The sequence below is a fragment of the Symphalangus syndactylus genome, chromosome 12, assembly GCF_028878055.3.
Source record: "Symphalangus syndactylus isolate Jambi chromosome 12, NHGRI_mSymSyn1-v2.1_pri, whole genome shotgun sequence".
Lineage (NCBI taxonomy): Eukaryota > Metazoa > Chordata > Mammalia > Primates > Hylobatidae > Symphalangus > Symphalangus syndactylus.
Genome location: NC_072441.2, coordinates 85816125 through 85830555, shown reverse-complemented (window position 1 = coordinate 85830555; position 14431 = coordinate 85816125).

The window sequence follows — 14431 nt, the reverse complement described above, 5'->3', positions numbered from 1 at the left end:
TAGACTTTTTCTAAAAATAATACACCAAAAAATTGAGATTTGGCTGGGTGTGGTGACTTACAGCTGTAATCCCAGCACTTTGGGAGACCAAGGCCGGTGAATCATTTGTGCCAGGAGTTTGAGACCAGCCTGGTCAACATGGTACAACCCTGTCACTAATAAAAATACAAAAATTAGCCAGGCATGGTGGCACGCGCCTGTAATCCCAGCTACTCAGGAGGCTGAGGCAGGAGAATTGCTTGAACCTGGGCGGTGGAGGTTGCAGTGAGCCAAAATTTCTCCACTGCACTCCAGCCTAGGTGAGAGAGTGAGACTCCGTCTCAAGAAAAAAAAAAAAAAAGAAAGAAAAGAAAAAGAAACTGAAATTTAGGTACTTTTTTTACAGCATAAATCTAGCCATTAGAAAAACCTAGTCGTATTACAGATTGAATCCAGGAAGTAAATGGGACAGGAAGACAGGAAAGCCTTATAATGCCCTAAATTCTTGATCTTTCCTACAATGTAGTTAATAGACACCATCTAGAATAGTTTGGATGTGTGTCCTTGCCCAAATCTCATTCTAAAATGTAATCCCCAGTGTTGGAGGTGGGGCCCAGTGGGAGGTGATTGGATCTCTGGGGCAGATTTCTCATGAATGGTTTAGCACCATTCCCCCTTGGTAATGTCTTCACAATAGTGAGTTCTTGTGAGATCTGGTTGTTTACAAGTGTGTGGCACCTCCCCCTACACTCTCCCTCTCTCTCTTGCTCCCGCTATGGCCATGTGATGCACCTGCTCCCACTTTGCCTTCGGTCATGATGGTAAGTTTCCGGAAGCGTCTCAGAAGCTGAGCAGATGCCAGCATCATGCCTCCTGTGCAGCCTGAAGAACTGTGAGCTATTAAACCTCTTTTCTTTATAAATTATCCAGTCTCAAACATGTCTTTATAGCAAGAGAGAATGGACTAACACGCTATCTAAAGTGCATAAATCAAGGATTTACATGTATTATCATGTTATTTATATTTGTGTGCTGACCAGATAACTAAAAACAGAAAACGCTAATCACAGGAGTAAACGCGAGCTATAGGGAGGAGAAACTTTACTTTTTATTGTATGTCTGTACCAGCTATTTGAATTTTTAAACACGAGCACGTATCCTTTTGCCACGTATGTGCCTATTTAATGCGAAGCTGCATCAGAGCCTTCTTGTTGCACATTGAACTCAAGTACAGCCACAGTTCTAACAAATGGCCAATAGGTGTCACTAGGTCCCTGGGCTGTGCGGGGCTCTGGGCAGAGTAGCCAGGAGAGATGACTGATCTGTTTCTCTGGGACCCTGACAGGGAATGGGGCAAAGGGAAGCAGCAGCTGGAGGCCAGTGGCTTGCCAGCAGCAGAGCTGGCATTCGGCACACAGCTGCAGTTCTCAGGGCATGGGCAGCCCCAAATGGCACCACCACGGGGAAAATGTCCTGATGGAGGAGGTTCACAGAAGGCTGGGCTGGGCCAGCCTGCATTAGGAGGGCAGAGACTGTGAGAAAGCAAAGGAAGCCAGTCCTGAGAAAACAGAAACTGAAGCAGAGAGCAGTACTTGCATCAAGCGAGAGTGCCTGAGCCCACCTTCCCTAGATCTGAGTGCCAACTTTGTGACTGCAGCAAGCTGCTCAGCCCAGGAGAGCTGAGCATCCTCACCTGGGAGTGGGATAATAGCAGTACCCACCCCGAGCAGTTCTGAAGACTAAAATATTCATAAACATTTTAGAAACTGCTTCTCAGTTTGGCAATTTCCTATTAAGTTAAGCATACACTTGCTGTACAACCCAGAAATTCCCCCCTAGGTTTTACCCAAATGAAATGAAAGCTAAGATTTACAGAAGAACCTATGCATGTATATTTTTAGCAGTTTTGTTTATAGTCACCCAAAACTGGAAACAACCCAAATACCCCTTAATAGGGAAATGGATAAACAAATTGGACAAATTCCATACAATGGAATCCTATTCAGCAACTAAAAAAATGAACAAACTCCAGAAACACACAACAACATGCGTGGCAGGACTTTTTCTTCGTTCAGCTAAAAATGGGGTTCTTTGTCCCATGGTCACGAAAATTCAGGCTCACACACAATTTTAATGGTGATTAAGACAGGCTTTTATTGGGTAAAGAGGAAGAAAAGGAGCAAACAGGAACTCTTGCAAGGCCAGAGTCCCCGCTAGAGCGCTTCCCGCCTGCCCTTGGAATCACAGGTTCCACACAGGAAGAGGAGGGGCCCGACTCCTCCCCACAAAGGGTGTGAACTTCTGTGGCTCTACCCCAGTGCACAGGCTGGTTAGAGTTTTTCCGGGGAGCCCCCTCCCACCCGGCTGTCTCATTCCCCTTTCTAAAGAAGTACATCAAACTTTTGTTAGATTAAGGATAAGGATGAAGACCCAGCTTAACTGCTTCCTGCTGACAGGGGACGCTGTTTTGGGGAAACAACAGTCCGAGCTCCCTCAAAGGTCTATTTAAAGTTTCCCAGCAGAAGGGGACATTGTCAGAGGCTCCAGTTGCACGACTATTTGGAGTTTGATGGCCTGAAGGCAAGAAGAGACAAACTATGTTATTAGAAAACATGTATCAATATGAAACAAGGGGAGGGTTAAGGACAGCTCAAAAATTCTGAGGCCTTTTACCAGTTTGCACAGGAAGAGGGAGGCCAAAAGCCCAGTTGGTTAAAATACTTTACCCTTTTGCCAGCATGTTGGGCTTCTGGGTTCCCTTCCCCTGAGCCCAATCCTAAGCCAACCAGTTTAAGGTTTGGGAAATTAACTCTTTCCAGTTTGTAGGATGCATCTGAAGGGAGTGTCTTGTAGTACAGAGACGCAATTACCTATTAGTGAAGAGAGGACAGAGAAGGAGAAAGGAAAAAAAGAGGCACCTGTTAAAGGAGTCCCAGAGGTTCGGGGCGCATTTGAAAGGGGTATAGACTGAAGATGAATGGCTATCCATCTAGAAAGAGGGGAGCAGACATCCCTGGCTCCCTTCTCTTCCTAGCAGATACCTGGGGCATGTGACGGAGAGAAGGAAGAGTGTCCTCTTTCCTCTTCCGTCCTTGCATCCCCAAGTCCCGACGACCTAGGCGGGTCCTGCATGATTGCCAAAGTGGCTTGCACCCATGAAGCAGGGGGCCCTTAGGGGTGGGAATCATCCACTCTTACCCATGTATGCCGTATCGCCCCTGCTGTTGCTAGCCTTGGAGTTCCCTGTATCTCATTTATGGCATGGACGTTAACGTGGCCTTTATCCATGAAATAGCAAGCTTGGGGTTGGCTTAATCGGCAGGAATTAGCCACGCTCACCTGCGCTGTGCCTTTTAACCTTTGTAGTTGCCTGCCTCTAGATCTGTTAGATCCCGTTCTCTTTCTTTCTTTTTTTTTTTTTTTTTTGAGACAGAGTCTTGCTCTCTCACCCAGGCTGGAGTGCAGTGGCAAGATCTCGGCTCACCGCAAGCTCTGCCTCCCAGGTTCACACCATTCTCCTGCCTCAGCCTCCCGAGTAGCTGGGACTACAGGCGCCTGCCACCAAGCCTGGCTAATTTTTTGTATTTTTAGTAGGGATGGAGTTTCACTGTGTTAGCCAGGATGGTCTCGATCTCCTGACCTCATGATCCACCCGCCTCGGCCTCCCAAAGTGCTGGGATTACGGGCGTCAGCCACCGCGCCTGGCCCAGTTCTCTTTCTTATAGCATTGACCTGAAGCTTGGAATTGAGTTTGGGACAAAAATGTTTTTCAGGGGGTTGCATGGACTCCTTATCATAAGCCAAATGCTAAGGTGAAACTGTGGAACTGAGTCCTCCTCCAAGATGGGAAAGAAAAGGATGTCTTGTGACACACCCAGATAACTGGTGGCTACAGTTATGCTTGCTAGGATTTGGATGCATGGTCCTTGGCTTTGGTTAGCTCCCTTGGTGTTACTTTCCCAAAAGAGAAACCTTCACATGATGGGCATCCTATTTATTTCCATCACCTGGCAGGATTTGCAGGATAATTGCTCAGAACTAGAATATCGATCCAGATTTCTACATTACCCATCCTTCCTGTTCTTTCTGAGCTGCAGCTAGAGATTACTGGCTGGTTCACAGGAACAAGCAGGGTTATCCTAAAATGTAGGCGAAAACTTACAAACAACTAGTGTGTTTAGAATTTAATGACAAATATATGATAAGCTTTGAAACATAATTTCTCTCTCTGTAGTCCTCATGTTTGTTAAAAAACAAATCATCATAGGACTGAGGGTTTGCAAAATAGACTTCGGTTTTATACTAGGCCTGATTATTTCCATAAAGTGCAACAAGAATAATTATTTCTACATAGGACTTTTGGATTGGCCTTGATGGAATTCTGTTCCACAAGGCATCTCAGATAAGACCTTTTAAAGCTGAACCAACCCAGCCATGGGTTTGTATCCTCAAATACCTGTGAGTTGCACGGTCCTCTCCTTTTAAGGTCCCAAGATAAACTTGGAGCTCCTAGACTTGTTAGAAAGTCACATTCTTTACTGACCACAGGTCAGGAACCTTGTACAGAGACTGTGTAGGGGAAGGTGTGAGGCCACTCTTCCATGAGGCTTTTATTGGCTCTGTAAGTCAAGCTTGACTCCTTAAAGGGAAGTATGCCCTTCCAGTCAAACCCTTGTAGAATAACCATTTTTTCTAATTGGGTCCTGTTGCAAAAGAAAAATGGATTCTTGGTGCACTGATGAAAAAAACTATATTGCCATAAAAATACTCACAGATAGTTTCCAAAGTCTAGAGGAACCAGGCAGAGAGAAACAAACATGTATATACCTGAGGACTAAGCTCTGATTCTTTATCTTGCCCACATTCCTACCCAAAGGGTCTAACGAGTCATGCCCTACAAACCATAAATTCTCATCAGATGGGCTTTATTTTAACCCTGTATATCATGACTTACTTTCCAATCTGACTCTGGCATAATAAGGAAGAAAATCGAAATGTTTAACCCCAAAATATATTTTCTTGCCATACCTTGAAATTGACCTGCAGAGTCTCTTATGGGAAAAATCCACATTCTATAGAAAATCCCATTTCCCCTTTGTTTTCCTTCCTTCCCAGACCCAGGAGATAATCAACTAAGAGCCAGGCACCTTTTTAAGTCCAATAAGAAACATTTTACAACCTGCTATCTCTAAAGTCTGCTATCTGAGAGTTTCCTCTGCACAATAAAACTTGGTCTCCACAATCCTTTATCTTAACCTGAACATTCCTTTTCATTAATCCCAGGTCTTCAGACAAACTCAAACAATTGTCAACCAGAAAATATTTAAATTTACCTATAGCCTGGAAGCCCCTGCTTTGAGTTGTCCTGCCTTTCTGAACCAAACCAATGTATTTCTTAAATGTATTTAATTGATGTCTCATGCCTCCTAAAATATATAAAACCAGGCTGTACCCCAACCACCTTGGGCACATGTTCTTAGGACCTGCTGAGGGCTGTGTTACAGGCCATGGTTACTCATATTTGGCTCAGAATAAATCTCTTAAAATATTTTACAGAGTTTGACTCTTTTCATCAACATACCTTACTTAATTACTAAAGGCTATAAATATTTCAAAATAAGTTTCCTTGACTCTGAAAAACAAAACAAGGATCAGCAATATTCTAAGCAAAAGTCAAAAAGGTTGCTTCAGCTTTCCAAGTTCAGTCCATTTAGTTAACTCTTGTTTTGCTTGACATTCATGAACATTTCAGCTCTTCATGAATCCTGTATGTTTTCCTTTATTCTAGTATTATAATCTCTAAAGTTATCAGAAGCCTGTATTTGAGAGTACCTGTTAAAATTCTATAGTTCATTATAAACCGTCTTTTAAAGGATTAAAACAAAACAACAATTATCTGTGAATAGCAAAATGTCTAGGGCAGTTACAGTTAGAAACATAATTGACAAAGAGGTTTGGTTATCTCCGTGGTTCACAATAACTTAATATAAAAAACTTTAATTATGATTGATAGCATATACTCAGAATTCAGAAATTAGAATTTTAGAAATTCCACACAATTTTGGAACATATATTAGCATTATTCTCCAAGAACATAACCTAAAGAAAATTGAACATCATTTTGGCAACCCCATGTACCTAAACATGTCAAATAATCCTGTTTACCTGTCTTTTCTGGACACTTCAGGGGTGCTCTGAAGCATCTGAAAAGCTAGGTGTCAGGAAAGACAATTTTGAAACTTAAGTTTGATTTTGGGAAGGCTGTTAAATGTGTTTAAAGCACTTGAATAAAGTTCTAGATTACCATAAACTTTTTGCCAAAATGATGACTTAGAAATTTAAAGAAGCAGAAACTTTTTATAACCCCTTTGAATTTAATTAATATGTTCACACAGAGAACCTCTTCTGCAAGATTAATTTCCACAATTCTTTCACCACTTCTTTGAACTTTCAGCTTTTCATATCTAACTCAAAACAATCCTTTAACCCTAGGCAAAAGTTTACATTTCCATGCTTTCTTATAACCTTTTACTAAAAAACAAATGTTACTGTTCTTACACACCTTGCATGTAAATCTATTTCTAGTAGTTTCAATTAACTCCTAGACATTTTTAACTTTAAGGTAAAACTTGGTAAATTGCTTTAATTGTGTGCTAACTGCAGCCAAGGTTTGCCTTCTAAATTAAGGGCATGGTTAGTTCCATATGTCCCTAGGCCCTACCAATTGTAAAGCAGGAAAGGCACAGTTCTCAAAATCCAAAGAGCAGTTTGTAACCTCAAAACACTTACCAAACCTTGCATCTGACCTGCATAATTTAGTTCATCTATTTACATTTTAATGACACCAGCATTTTACCAATAATCTTTAAGGCTGCTTTTATTTCTCAAAGATTAAAGTCACGTGAACTGAAAGGTACCGCAACTTTTAACTTCCCTTAAAAAAATACTTGATTCAAGCACTTGTCTTTCTTTAGGACAAATTACTTAGACATTACACACAATACACAGACAGGCAGAAGAAAACCCAGTCTCCATGAGATTCTTTTTCACAACCAAAACTTTATGGAGAGTACAAACAGTGATAGTGATAGTTGGGGGACTTAGCCTAGTAAAACGTCTTCTAAAACAAAACAAGACAAACAAACAAAAAAAAAAAACTTGCTTGAAACTTAACTGCTGATAGGGTAGAGAAGAGGGAAAAAGAGAGAATAGTTTAAAAATCTTGGGAGGAACCTCTTATTCTTAGGCAAGTGGTTTCCCCACGAAGAGAAAAGCTTAATTAGTGTCCAATGGAGCTGAACCCTTTGGACAGAGAAGGGGAAGTCTCCAGCTGCTTGTGGTGGAGAATGCCAGCCAACTGGCTGTGTGGGACCCTTGGGCCATGCATCCCAGCCCCAGCAGGGAGGGGAGAGCAGCGGGGAGCTGCTGCTCACCAGTGGGTCCTGAAAAGGAAGGGAAATGCCATGAAAAGTCCCAGGAGCTAAGGGGGTTGGGGGCGTGTTTTCCCCCACCCTCAGAAGTCCAAGGATGAAAAGGCTTAGGAGCAACATTGAGAGGTTTTGAGTCCGCATTTCACTCACTGCTTTTGTGGCCCAACGTTGTGCGCCAAAAATGTTGCAGAACTTTTCCTTAGTTCAGCTAAAAACAGGGTTCTTTGTCCCATGGCCATGAAAATTCAGGCTTGCAGACAATTTAAATGGTGAGTAAGACAGGGTTGTATTAGGTAAAAAGAAAGGAAAAGGGCAAAGAAGGACTCTTGGAAGGCCAGAGTCCCTGCTGGAGCATTTCCTTCCCACCCTTCACATCCCAGGTTCCACAAAGGAAGAGGAGGGGCCTGACTCCTCCCCACTGGAAAGAGCACAAACTTCTGTGGCTCCACCCTACTGTGCAGGCTGGTAGGAGTTTTTCTGAGGAGCCCCCTCCCACCTGGCTGTCTCACATGGATGACTCTCAAATGCATTATGCCAAGCAAAAGAAGCTGTTCTCAAAAAAAACTGCAAACTGCATGATTACATTTTGACGACACTCTTACAAGACAAAACTATGGGGACAGCAAACACATCAGTGGCTGCCAGAGATGATGGTAGGAAAAGAGGTTCACAACCAAAGGACATAAGAGAAGGAGCTGTCATCAGGGGTAACTCTGACTTCCTGGTTGTCACCCTGCATCCCTCATGGGGTGTGACTCGTCTCAGCTCCCCAAGGCTGAAGGTGCCAGCCTGGGAAGCAGTGGGTTTCTCCTTCCCTGGAATTAACCAAGCAGAGGCTGGAGGAACTCTTAGCAGTGAAGTGACAGAAGTCCTGAAAGCTTTTGCCACTGACAGACAATAAATACATATTTCACCATTGAGTCTATGACGTGATAACTCTAGTTGTTTCTTTTTTTTCTTCCCTCTCATCCTATCCCCTCCCACCCCCCTCTCTGTTATTTTTTTTTCTATGGGTGGGGCCCAGCAATCTGTGGTTCAGCAGGCCTTCCAGGTGATTCTGATGCAGCCTAGAGTTTGAGAGTCATTGCCCTGGAGAAAAGAACAGATGTGCTCCAAATTGCAAACAGATAGGGAAAGAATTGCACCTTTGTGACGATGAAGGAGTCAAAGGTGGCCTTGTACTTAATGTGTCACAATACGTGCAGTTGGAGACATAGGAGTTTGAGCTATAGATTTACAGTGCAAACTCAATGATAACAGAGGCGTAGCACGCACAAACACCCTCACAAGGGTGAAGCCCTTCAACTATGATGACTTCAGGAAAAATCCACAGAGGCCAGGAAGAAGAGCAATGGCAATATAAAGTTGTTTCAAACAAATGTGATAAAATTATCAAGGTCATGAGCAAAATGCAGTTAAGAGGTTATGAGATATTCATTCCAAGTATGATTGTGACCAAAGTCCTGTTTACAAAGAGGAGATTTATGGCGATCCTGAGATAAGAAGAACCTGTGTTCAAGAGAGATATTTGAAAACAACTGTCATGGTTCTACAGACCTGAGAATGGGGTTAACAAGACAATTCTCATTAAATGAAGGAGGCAGCCTAATAAATTAAGGGGATCATGACGCCTCTGGATTCCAGGCTTTCCAGAATTGAGAAGGATCAGATGCAAATGATTTCTGCATTTTGATTCTCAGCTATGATTCCCCTGGCCCTGAGCTGTTTGTGGCAGGTGCTCTCTCCCTGGGCATGTTGTGCTGGGGAACCTGACCATCCTCTTCATGTTTGATTTCCTGCCCATGTGTGACCTGCCTAAACTTGACAAGAGTTTCCTTGGAATCAAGTGACACTGCATCCTTTTTGCCTGAGAGTATGCTGACCTCTGGGCCAATCTGGGGAACCTCTGGCAACACTGCAGAGCACAATTGAATGAAATTCCAGGCATTCCATTTGAAGGTAGGGATGGTCTGTCTGGAGACACAGGTGGGTCTAATATCCTGCAAAGATTGGAAGGGCTTCATGTGGCCTAGGAATGATGACAAGTTTGTGGGTCATAACTGTGACCACCATCTGGAGACACACTCTAAGAACAGAAGTTGAGTGTGCAGGCTCTGCAGACAGATGCCCAGTTCTGTCACTTTCTTACTGGGTGTGCCTGGACAACTTATGAAAAGTAGTTTCACATCTTTCTAAAATGGAAATATGAATATATTAATGGTACCTACTGTTAAAGGACCAATAGTTTCCTATGACTGCTGTGCCGTAACAGACCAATTACACTAAGTCAGCAGGGTTTGCAGCAGAGAAAGAGTTTAATGATCAGGGCACTGAGTGAGGAGATAGAAGAAGATCCTCAAATCCATCTCCCTGAGAAGTTCTGGGCTGGGGTTTTTAAGGATATCATGCGGGGTGAGAGGCCAGAAAATTGGGGTTGTTGATTGGTCGGGGTAAGAGGGGAGAAATAATCAGCATTTGGAAACTGCATATTTTGATGAGTCAGCTGCTCCTGGAATCATTCAGACCCACTGAGTCAGTAGTTTCATCAGTATGCAAGACCTGAGGGAATATCTCAAAGGGAAAACATAACATTTCAAATTGTTATTTATAGAACAGTTGATAGGAGCTATAGTCTTTTAAGAGGATCTACATGATTCTGAGGCCATAGGCACCAAACAACTGTGGGGAAGCAGTTAGAGAGCAGCAGACCTCATGATTAGTGCCGAAGGTGCTGCAAGCTTGGTTTATTTTCACTTCTCCCCTCTTCCTCTCCCTTCCCCCAATTCCAGTATGCAGAAAGACAATTATGAGAGTTCAGAGGTGTTGGTGCCTCCATGATGCTGCAAGCAACTTTTTCAGAATGGCTTTGAACTTGGGTGGGAAAGCAGGCATGGTAATGGGAATGGGTCAGGCACAGGCTGCTGAGGACAGATCATTGTAAAGACCATGATGACCTTTGGAATTCTGTAATCAGTGGATTTGATCATTCATAAATTGCCTGAAGTTCTCTAGCACGTAGCAATTCATAAATTTACAAATATAAAAAAATTGAATTGTGTGTTCTACGAGGTTGGTGTGATGTAGATGGCTTAGCTAGTGAATGAGCCTAGCAGACTGCCAAGTGATCCTAAAATCATGGCTTAGTGGCTTTCGTGGTGTACATTGTTGAACCACTCTAATTGTTAGAAATGTCTTCCTGAAAACTTTCTCACTCTAAAAGTCATCATTAGTTTCTACATTCTGTTCCTAGTATACGAAGTGTCATTCCCTCCTCCATAAATTTGCTTCAAATAGCTGAAGAGTCAGTGTGGAACAGGCCAATATGGGAGACACCGGGGACTGGTAGTCCCTCATTTCAACACCTCATCAAAGGGATCAACAGGCTTATCCAAGAAGAGAACCTGTTTTTCTTTGAAATCGTCCACCATTCAATGAAGTTGCAGTTCTTGCTTGAACCACTAGGTGTCACTGACACTATGCGTGGCAGACACTAGCGTGAGGGCTGAGAATGAGTCCCCTGTTAAAAGTGAAACATCATGCCCTTTGAACCCCAATTTTGACTTAAATTGTTTTACTATCACATTACTCAAAGGCATACAAACACGAAATCTATACACCGTATGCTTATCTCAAAACAATAAAATTAAAAGTATAGAAATAGAAACAGCAATAAAATTCAAGTTAATATAATGTGCTAGGTAATGTTATTTTACTGGAACTAAATGGATAATTTGGACTTTTTAACATTACTAATGTGCATTCACATTTTTTTGATCTACTGGTCATGGACTTAAGTCTATTTACTGTACACATGATGGACCGTCATTTCAGTAATTTTTAAAACTCCTACTTAAACATTAGCTCTTTTAAAAATCATCAACCCATCCTTTTCATGTGCCAATACATTGAATAATACAACTCCAATAATTCAATTCATTTATACCCCATTTTCCACAATCCTTTGCTGTATTGATTCATTGTAATGCTAATTACCTTTGAAATATTTCCCTAAAGGAGTTATATATAAACACAAACTATTGCAGTAGCTATTAATATTTTCTTTGTGTCCTTCCGTGAATGAGAGCTAGCCAGACCTTGTGGAGCAGAAACTACCAGGTCTGCTCCATCCTTCCTGACACCGCCACCAGGTGCAACTTGGGTCAAGTGGTGCAGCTGCTTCCCCTCTGCCCTGTAGGTCTCTGTGGTCTTAAGGCCCCAATACACCTGCCTCCACCAGCTTTATCATCAGAGGCAACATACTCCAGAACCATCAGCTGCTGACACTGGATCTCAACTATGAGGCCAAATACATGGGTTACCCCCCCTGCCCTGCCCTGCTCAGCTCAGCTCAGCCATCGCAGGTCCGGGCCTTCAGGTGCAAGTTCTGAAAGGAGTCTTAAGCAGAACAGCATCATATCCTGGGAGCACAACTGGGAAGCTGGGAATCCATGTGTGGGTTCCATCCCTCCCCAGCCTCTGCAAATTAACAGATAAGGAGAAGAGTCCCATTAATTCACCCATGCTACCAGCTCTTTCCCACAGTGGTGCTGCACACACCAAGAAATGTGAGGATGCAACTAGGCATCTGTTAGAAAAATTCCCAAATATTCCATTGTAATTACAGGTCTCTCTAACATCTACAGTGAGAGCTGATCTGCACTGAGTAAGCATCTCAAGAGTGAAGAATGGCTCAATTCCAAGTGAACCCAAATCTCAGCCCTATAACAGCCAAGATACCCTACTCTGCCTTTTGTTTCAGGAAACAAACTTTGTAGTTTCTGCAAAGCTCTTTATCCTTACCCCAAAAGGGTTTGCAATGAGCATGCTGTTTCCTTCCTTCCTTCCTTCCTTCCTTCCTTCCTTCCTCTCTCTCTCTCTTTCTTTCTTTCTTTCTGACAGAGGCTCGCTCTATCACCCAGGCTGGAATGCAGTGACATGATCTTGGCTCACTACAACCTCTGCCTCCTGGATTCAAGTGATTCTCCTGCCTCAGCCTCCTGAGTAGCTGGGATTACAGATGCGCACCACCATGCCTGGTTAATTTTTGGTTTTTTAGTAGAGACAGGGTTTCACCATGCTGGCCAGGCTGGTCTAGAACTCCTGACCTTGTGATCTGCCCACCTCAGCCTCCCAAAGTGCTGGGATTACAGGCGTGAGCCACTGCACCCGGCCCTTGCTGTTTTCTTTAGGCTCTGCTCCCAGACATAGTAACACAAATAATACTGGATACCAAGGTGGTAGGTCTTTCAGAAATTAAAATACACATGCACACTCACAGACATGTACATCAATGGGGCACTGCTGTCGCTGGAAAATACTGCATAAGCCCAGGACATTGACCTGAAGTACAAATGTTTCCAAAAAATTCAGAGAAAGACCACAGAAACTAAGCTTTCAGAAGATAGCTACCCACAGTCCAGCCTCTAAACCCATCTGTGTCTACACAGTAGCTAAGCAGAGAACATCAACATCAACATGTGTCTCTCTCAACTTAAGTTCCAGGGGGAAGATGCAAACAGAAAGGGGAGACATGGTTTGACTCATGATATCATCAGAAAAATGACAGACCAGGCCAGACTGTCCCCCATTCCCATGTAAGAAGAAAAACAGTACATGAATCTAATACGCGGTTGTAGAAAAGTTAAAATTTTTCTCTAAGAAACACAAGGAAACTTTGTTAATATACTTTAAACTGATGAATTGTACTGGATGTAAACTGGACCTCAATAGAAGCCATCAGCCCCTGAATCACACCTGCTCCCTCCTATCTCAGACCTTCTCACACACCACTGCCTCTGCCTGGAATGTCACGTCCATTTCCTCCCGGTTCCCAGCTCCTTCATACTACATCTCATCTGCACTGTTTTGCTTCTGAACCATATATTATTTGTAATTAAAAGTTACGTGTGCCTGTTGCTTTGAACGTGTGGTTCTCTCTGCATACATATGCTCCATGAAGGGCTGTTTTCTCATCATCAGATGAGCCCATCTGGGGATGTGGAGTGAAACTATCACTTTTTACCCCATCCTGGAATTGTGAAAAACAGAAGATTTCTAAGAAGACTCTGAGCAAATCCTTTTCTGGCACCTGTGGTCAGTCCCTACCAGGGTCCCCACCTTGAGCCTTCAAGACCTTTATGTTCAAACTACTTTTTTAAAGGTAGAGAATGTAACAATACAATAAAACATGGACATAGTTTTGTAAAAGGAAATGGAAAGATAATCCACAGATGGGAGAAATTATTTGCATTTGTATATGTGATAAGGTATTTTTATCCAGGATATATGAATAACTGTCACAACTGAACAATAAAAAGACAAATAACCTAATTTACAAATAGGCAAATGATCTAATAGGCATTTCGCCAAAGAAGATATACAAATGGCCAATACACACATGAAAAGGTGCTTGACAGCATTAGTCATCAGGAAAATGCAAACCAAAACCTTGAGATACCACTTCACATCCATCAGGATAGCTAGAATCAAAAAGTTCATAACAACAAGTGCTGGCAAAGATGTGGAGAAATTGAAGCCCTCATACATTGATGGTGAAGTGCAGCTGTGTTAGAAGGCAGTCTGTCAGTTTCTCATATGATTGAACATAGAATTTTACCATATAATCCAGCAGTTCCACTTCTAGGCATATACCCAAGAGAAATGAAAACACATGTTCACACAGAAACTTGCACATGAGTGTTTATAGCAGCATTGTTCACAATAGCCAAATGGTGGAAACAAACAATGGATGAGTGAATAGATTTAAAAAATTATATATCCATTCAATGAAATATTAGTACTGATACATAAAACAACACTGATGAACCTTGAAATCTTGTGCTGAATTAAAGAAGCCAGGCACAAAAGACCACATCTATTTGATTCCACTCCTATGAAAGTCCAGAATAGGAAACACTATATAGAGAGAAATTAGATTAGTGGTTAACCAGGGCCGAGGAAAGATGGGGAATAGGGGAAAATGGGTGGATGGCTGAAGGATACAAACTTTTTTTGAGGTAATG